A 7,754-nucleotide genomic window follows, 5' to 3' on the forward strand; every position below is an offset into this window, starting at 1 on the left:
CGCGCTATCTCAGAGTGAGACGAACAACCTGGCTTGTCAAATGCTTGTCAAAAGTCATCGCCAGTTGATATTGTTGCTAATTTGCTATCCTCATTGTTGTTAAATTCCTATATCGCAGTATTCGCTTAATAAAAATTATGGGCCAGATAATACAAGTGTCAGTTTACGTTTGATAAAACAGTATTACTTGTGTACATCGTAACTTTGTATTCTAGTATCAGTGTAGTGAAATGAGTGTTTATCAAGGTTATTGGATATATAATTCATTATTATGGTATAGTTTGACTTGTTAAACTGATATACGTAAACAATTCCTAGTAGTCTCAGGTAATTCATACAAAGGTTCCTTTATATTTTAGCTAAAGCTGATGTCTGTTTCTATAACTACATCGCCAGTGCAACAAAAAAGTGAGGAAGCTGAGAAATTACTAAAACAGCTCTTAGAATGCGTCCAAGACTGCCAAAAAAGATTCGGGGGCAAAACGGAGCTTGCTACAGAATTTGAGTGTTGTGTAGCAGGTCTTTGTGTTACATTAGAAGCTGTTTTAAATTTTGGTTTAAAGCATAAAAGTCCCCACACTCAAAACTCATCTACTATCAAACAAGTCTCTGAAATTGTTGCCAATACTTTAAATATCGGGAATGACAGCCCTTGTAAGTAATTTAGATGTTTTGGTGATTCTTTTACAGTGGTGTTCACTCTCTGGAACTATTTTTTTCATAATATAGCTTTATAACTAGTAATATAAAACTGGTATTTTAACATTATATCTAGCTTCCTTGTATCTTTACCATATTTAAGTAAAAAAGCAACTAATGAAATGTTGATTATAGCACTATTTTAAACGTTTAGATAATTCTATTTATATTTTTAAAAAAATAATTGTTCTTTGTTTTATACAACAAATATTGGTGAAGAATGTTGCAACTTTTCCATTTTAGGTTTCAAGTTACTACAAAATGTGCATTTCTTTATAAATTTTGAATGCTTTTAGTTTTATATCGTCATCCTCTAATAGCTTCCAGGTATTGTGTGTTATCTTTTCCTGTTTAGAGGATAAATAACATTATTTTTATTATATTATATTCTTTACTACTGAAATGAGATGTGTCTTTTTCATTCTCTTAATGTTTTAATGATAAATCCTACATTATATACAATTATATTTTATTCTCTAAAAAGATTCTGTTTTTGGAATAAATAAAATAATTTTTTTTTTGTATATTTTGTCTTCAGTATCACATATCTGTTGGCAGTAAAGTACAAGACAAAATTCTTTAAGTGGACTTCTTTTTAAATACTTGACTTCTTATAGGTATTTCTTCTGATATCTCCCTTGTCTAATGAGTTTTAAATCTCAGAAATATGAATTTAGATATTCAGTAGTTTTGATTACTTTGAAACTAAACTAAATTACTTAATCTTTTTAATGGAGAGACTGGACAGCACTGTGTTCGAAATATCAATATGTTTTAATCTAATTGTGCATGTTCATAAACAGCTAAATATATGCATGTTTGTTCTGTTTATTTTTTTGAATAGTTAACTGGGAAGTAACCAATAATATTTTAAAAGTAAAATGCTATATAACAGCTTTGGATACTTAACGAACACTAATTAATGTATAGAATACAAATTGATTAGAGGAACACCTATAAATATAACTTCAGTATGAGGATCTTGAAGTTATGAATTTCAAATTACCATAATCAAGGGGAATTAAATTAGATGTGCAAATTCAAATACAAGCCTTAACAAATGCATTTAAAAATACAGGCCTAATGGAAAAAAATTCCAGATCATAGAAATAAAAGTTTCTGAAAATTTGATTTAAAAAATTTGAAAATATCAATAAAACAATGGTTTAAAGAAAAATGTGATAACTTTTCTGTTTTTTCATAATAAATATGCATTCCAGCTCTATATCAAACATTAAGGATTTTCAAAACTTTGCTCCATAGAAAGTTACTTGTTATCTAAGTTGTTTTTTATTTATAGAAGAGTAAGCAAGCTCTAAAGCTCACTTTGAAAAATTAAACTCTCTTAATTCGGTAAGCCTGAAGAATTTTTGTCCTGTACATTTTTGTCATAGATTTGATACTTTCCTAGATATTCATGATAAAATTGTACTCCAACTTGTTCACATAAAGCATATTGAAATTCTAATTATAAACCACCTTCAGGTCTATTTCTACAAACATTGTAATGTCTTATTAACTACAACCAACTTCAGCTATTTTTGTACTTATCTCGACTAGACTATTTTCAAAATAATTCAATATTAATTTTGCTACTAATAAAATTAAATAGGAATTATACAGAGCCCAAAAACCTAGAGCTTATATAAGTAAATTAATTAATTTATTTATAAAAGTAATAAATTCTCTTTGTAACATTTAACATGTTCATTTTTAGTTAAAAAAATATTAACCTTTTACTGCAATCCCCTGTAGGCCATATAAAACAGAGCTATCCAACTTATCATTCCATGTCATCATCAGTCTCTTTGTGAGATTTACAGTACACCAAGAAAAAATAAAGAAATTCTGAAATTGTTTTCTTGTGCCATGTTTAAGTTAAATATTGTATTTATATAGGATTCATTTTGTAATTTTGTTAAAAAATGTAGCTTTGTGTCATCCAAGATTGAGGCCAAGTAAGTCTGTCAAATTGGCTGATACAAAAGTGCTATTTGATAAACATCTACAGGTTAACATAATTTATTAATTAATAATAATTCCGGATTGGAACTTGAAACATCAAAAACAAATGTAAAATCTAATCCTAAGTATATAAATACAAAATTTAACACAAAATAATACTTTTAAAAATTTGTTTTCTTAATTTTGCTTCATATGCATAAAATTTTATAACGAAAATTAATTACAAAACAATTACTATGTGTACACATTAAGATTAAGTAGACAAATTAAAAGTAACAAAGCATTTTCTCTTGTTGGAATATTTAATATTGCTAAAATAATGAGCTTGCATTTTAACCCTAGTGGGGAGAGATCTATTGTATTCTCTCCCTGATTTGAAAGGTAGAGGTTTCTTGGCCTCCTTGGCCTTCCTTTTGGCTGATCATATCCAATTTGGAAGGTCAAATGAAGTAATTAAAATGCAGATGCCTGCAATACATCTTCTCAGATTAGTAATTAGCGATTTTGTCCACTGCACCACCCTTCTCATCTCGTCCCATTCAATAATGGATCTCTCACTTTCTTCTTTTTTTTTTAACATTCTATTGTCTTCATTTCTTCATAATATTTTGATGTTTTTAAAAGATAAGATCGAGCCATGTCCCACTATATAAAATTCGAATTAAGGTAAGAACTTACAAAATTTAATTCAATTATAAGTAAGTGGTTGTTTTATTGTTTCTTTATTAAAAAACTGAAATAATTCTAAACTTTGTACGCTAAAACTACATAAGCGGTAGCCATGAGAAAAATAAGGCAGTCATAAAAATGTTACTTACTGCTTGCAATCCCAATGAGGACATTCAAGACAAAAGTTATAAACATGTTATTAGAAACATGTTGCCAACAAATTTCGGTAACACGTTACCAAGTGAGGACGGGCCTTCAGAAACTCGGTAGTAGAAGGAAAGGACATATGAATAATAAACGACCTTTAGGAGGACTGAAAGTGCTGGTATGAGTCATTATTCGAAACCAGTACTGATACAAAACTGAGTTATGTACTGTAGTTATACATATATTAGTGATGCTCTGAATATATATTCGGAGCAGACCTTTAGAGTGCCACTTAATAATATCAGGGAAGGTATTGACGTAAATGGCGAAGTTATAAACAATACTAGATATGTAGATAATATCATATTAATAATGAATAGTATACAAGAATTACAAAAACTTCTTAACAAATCTACGCATGCGAGGGAAGAGCACAGACTCAAGTTATAAATAAAAAATACTAAATATATGTGTGTTAGCAAGTCGTACATCTAACATACTGTATTGAATGCTATTAAGACTAGGATTATTCACAGGATATAAAATGTAGAACTTAGTGTGTAGTAAAGATCTAACCTTACATCGTAAAAAACGCGTAGCGTCATAATAATTTTTTTGAAAACGATTTCCGGATTCAAAATCAAAACGTCAAAAACAAATGTAAAAAACAATCAATTGTGGTTTCTAATTGTGGGTAGAACTCAAAATTCCGTGGAACGAATTACCAATGAGGAAGTTCTCAGTCAAATCAAAAGATCGATGGCAATAGAGATCCCGAAAGGATAAGAATATTTTGGCTTGCTAATGTGTGTAAATGGTTTGGAACGATTTCCAACATTGTATTGTCTCATAGGAGCCTTTCTTCTTCGGCAAGGTCCGTTACTTGAGACACAGGCAGTACATTTCTTACATCAGTCCTTTACATCGTCGGAACTATTCATCGTTGCCGAATTTACTGAAGGGTTTTCTTTACACCGAAATGCCCTGATATATTGTCGTGTAACTGACGAAGTACTTCGGCTATTATGTTCTTTGGAATCACCAGTACTCGTTTAAGCAAGCCATCTTCCATGATAAAGGAGTCCCAGTGGGCCCAATACATTTTAACTACTGAGCATAGATTTGATATTTCTTGCCAAGAAAGTCGACCATTTTCGAATTTTCTGTAAAACTGAATCTTTCCCTTGTTCTTCTCTGATCTTAGCAGTCGTCCAACGCGCTATCTCAGAGTTTGTTCTTAGCACTTTTGCTTCCCCGGATTCCGTAGTGATAAGTGATTTGATTATTTAGTTTATATTTAAATGGGAATAAGCCACAATTAAAGGTTAAAATACGTTTATTGACGTTTCAATTCCCACTTCGGAAATCGTTCTCAAAATACAAACATTAGTAAATTAAACAATTTTTTTTTTTTTTTGATTATTTAGGTTCGTATTCCTAATATATCTTCTAATTATCTTAACGTGAGTCCTCATTGTGTAGATCGTCCTAATACGAGTTGTTGTTTTTACGCCTATAAGTAGGTTACTGGCTTGACTTTGACATCGCACTGGTACTGGAATTGCTGGTATTGGCCTGCAAACATGCCAACGTATATGTGACATGTGACTATACCGCTTATACTCGGTCGACAGTTTCGTTTGTATCAATCAGGAGTTACCACCGGAAGATGAGGTTATCACTAACGTAAGAGAGGCTTGTTGGGACCTATTTCTACACCATTCCATAAACTCAAAATTCAATCCGCGCAGAAAATTTGCAACGATGCTTCTTTTAAGTGTAATTGGAAGCTAGCCATCCCGTTAAACACACTGATGTAGGTACTTCTTAATACAGACGTAAGATGAACATAGGAAGAGGAATATATTTAGAAATATTCTAAGAAATATTACTTGAAATCATTTCTTTTCGAAACGAATAAGGTGGTAAAATACCGAAAAACGAAAAATGGCTCCGCAGTTTAGCTTTCCTATTCGAAGTAATCAATTATTTAAATACAATATAATTAATTTGGTGAGAAACATTTGCATTTAATTGGAAAGTCGCTTCTTAGATTTCAAACAACTGGCGCGTATCATAGATTTCACGGTTTACAACTTTGTTGTTAAGACACTGAAAAACTGGTACTGAAATATAACATTTTTAATATGAATATCTTTTTAGTACAAAATATGGTATTACAAATCATTTCAGGTAGGTATCTCAAAGTCAGAGTAACTGATACTAAATTTTTATTTTTCATACCCTAAAGCAAATATGCATGTTTAAAACAAATATCTCTGCAGTTAACAAATAAGAGTGACGATAAAGAAAATTTATAAGATTGCAGTATTATCAGATAATTATATTAAAATTTTCATCGCAAAGTGTTTGTCTGTTTTAATTTTAACTAGGCCTTATATTACTTCCAGTAGTCTTCTTTTAAGTAGTCGTAGATATCCATCATTTTCCATGTAAATTTTTTTTGGTCCATTGCGGACACTTAATCGGGACACTCCTTTAAGGGATTCACGTTTCTACATCAAAATTCACGAATTAAGTAGAGCTGTCTGAAGTGGATAATTGTCGGTCATATAGCATCACTTAGAAGAACTAGTTTCATTTTTTACATAAAAAATTGTCACAAACACGCAAATCACCTAAAAAATTGTAAAGTGTTCCTCTAAGCATTTTTATTATTCTGCCAAATGAAAAATTGTTGCTTGTGGTGTTTTTACTAAAACTTTTTTAGCATTTTGGCCTTTTATTTACCGTCATTTGACAAAGCATGAACAGGAACGTTACATTGTTTTAAGACACATCTGGACAGATCTTGGAAGAGGAAGAGCTTGGATAAGGTCTACATTAAATGAAAGGTCATTGGAAAGGTATGTACACATACAATTATATTATTATAATTATTGGAAGCTTAGCTTTCTTATCGCGGACTACTGAAGGAGCGGTGGATCTCTCAGAAAAGTGAGAAAATAAAACTGTAGGTAAAAACTGTAACGACATATCGCGCGACCACACAATATGTAGAGTAGTAAATGCAGCCCATGCGTGCTTATTAATAAAATCAAATTATATCGAATCAAATCGAGTCGAATATCGAATGGAATCGAGTCGATTGACTCGAGTCTGATCGGATCTAGTCGAATCTAGTCTAGTCTACTAAATAATTAAATTAAATTAAATGAAAAACCATCTCTCCGTTCTTAGACGAAAAGAAAGCTATGCTTCCCCTCCTCGGTCACTCCCGGAGTGCCACATCCCGTTTTTTATTACAAGGAATGTAATCGTTCACGGCCGGTATTTTGTAGTGATACTGGGAATAGGGATGTTCACTAATTTTTAAAAATTGTTAAATTCAATAGGTTATAACATATATAAAAACATAGCACACATAAAATTGTTTAAAAATATATATTTCTTAAGATAAATCAATTCTTAATTTCAATTCTGATGGAGGCTAGAAAAACGGCTCCTCGCAGCGAGGCTACGTTGTGTGACGTCAGCAGTCGTATCGACAACTTGTTTTGTATACGTATTTACGAAGTGTGACCAGTTCTTTAAGTATTTAATCACTGATAATGAAGCCGAATAAGTGGTGTTTTGTTCCTGGGTGTCTAAATACATCTAAAAACAATTCTGAGAAGATTTTTATTACAGTTCCAAACAATTTAACACCATATTCACATAAAATTGTCAAACCACAGGTTTTCATATCTGTACCTCGGAGGGATACAACGCTATGTCCATTTTTTCAATTTTGACACTTAGACTAATAATTAACTTTTTTAACTTTATTTAAAGGAATAGAGCACTAGGTCTTAAACCATTTGCTGATAAAGAAAGTGACCTTTAAAAGAACACCAAGTCAATTTTTACTTAGAGGGATAAAACACCATGTTTTGTCCCTCTACGCATGTGAATTACCGCCGCGCATATCTCTATGATGAGAGGTAGACTGTTAGTGATCTAATAATAATACTTTTGCCATTTATGGTGTGTTTACAGTGGTTTGTTACTAATAATAAGAACAATGAACCATAATTCTCGTAGGAGAAAGATTTTTAAAGTACCTACTAAAAAGTTCTGCGAATTCTTCTACTGCATTTACAGGTAAGCTACCTTTTTGCTCATTATTTTTAAATTATTAAAAAAACATAACATCAAAAGGGTAATGTAGTGATTTGATACCAACCTTAGACTAGCAATATTATTAAATCTTTTACAACCAATATTATACGCCTTGTTTAATTTCAGAATCAAATAATACCTCGCAACCAAGC

At 31.2% G+C, this 7,754-nt stretch overlaps 1 long non-coding RNA gene across 1 annotated transcript; it reads left to right on the plus strand.

Annotated features, from left to right (window-relative positions):
• Window positions 1–46: 46 nt before the first annotated feature.
• Window positions 47–6,352, plus strand: LOC140432121 (uncharacterized). Its single transcript, XR_011949766.1, has 3 exons — window positions 47–274; window positions 360–654; window positions 6,212–6,352. It is a non-coding gene; the product is annotated as an uncharacterized lncRNA (long non-coding RNA).
• Window positions 6,353–7,754: the final 1,402 nt, after the last annotated feature.

Source organism: Diabrotica undecimpunctata, unplaced genomic scaffold (assembly GCF_040954645.1).
Source record: "Diabrotica undecimpunctata isolate CICGRU unplaced genomic scaffold, icDiaUnde3 ctg00002879.1, whole genome shotgun sequence".
In the NCBI taxonomy this organism is placed as follows: domain Eukaryota; kingdom Metazoa; phylum Arthropoda; class Insecta; order Coleoptera; family Chrysomelidae; genus Diabrotica; species Diabrotica undecimpunctata.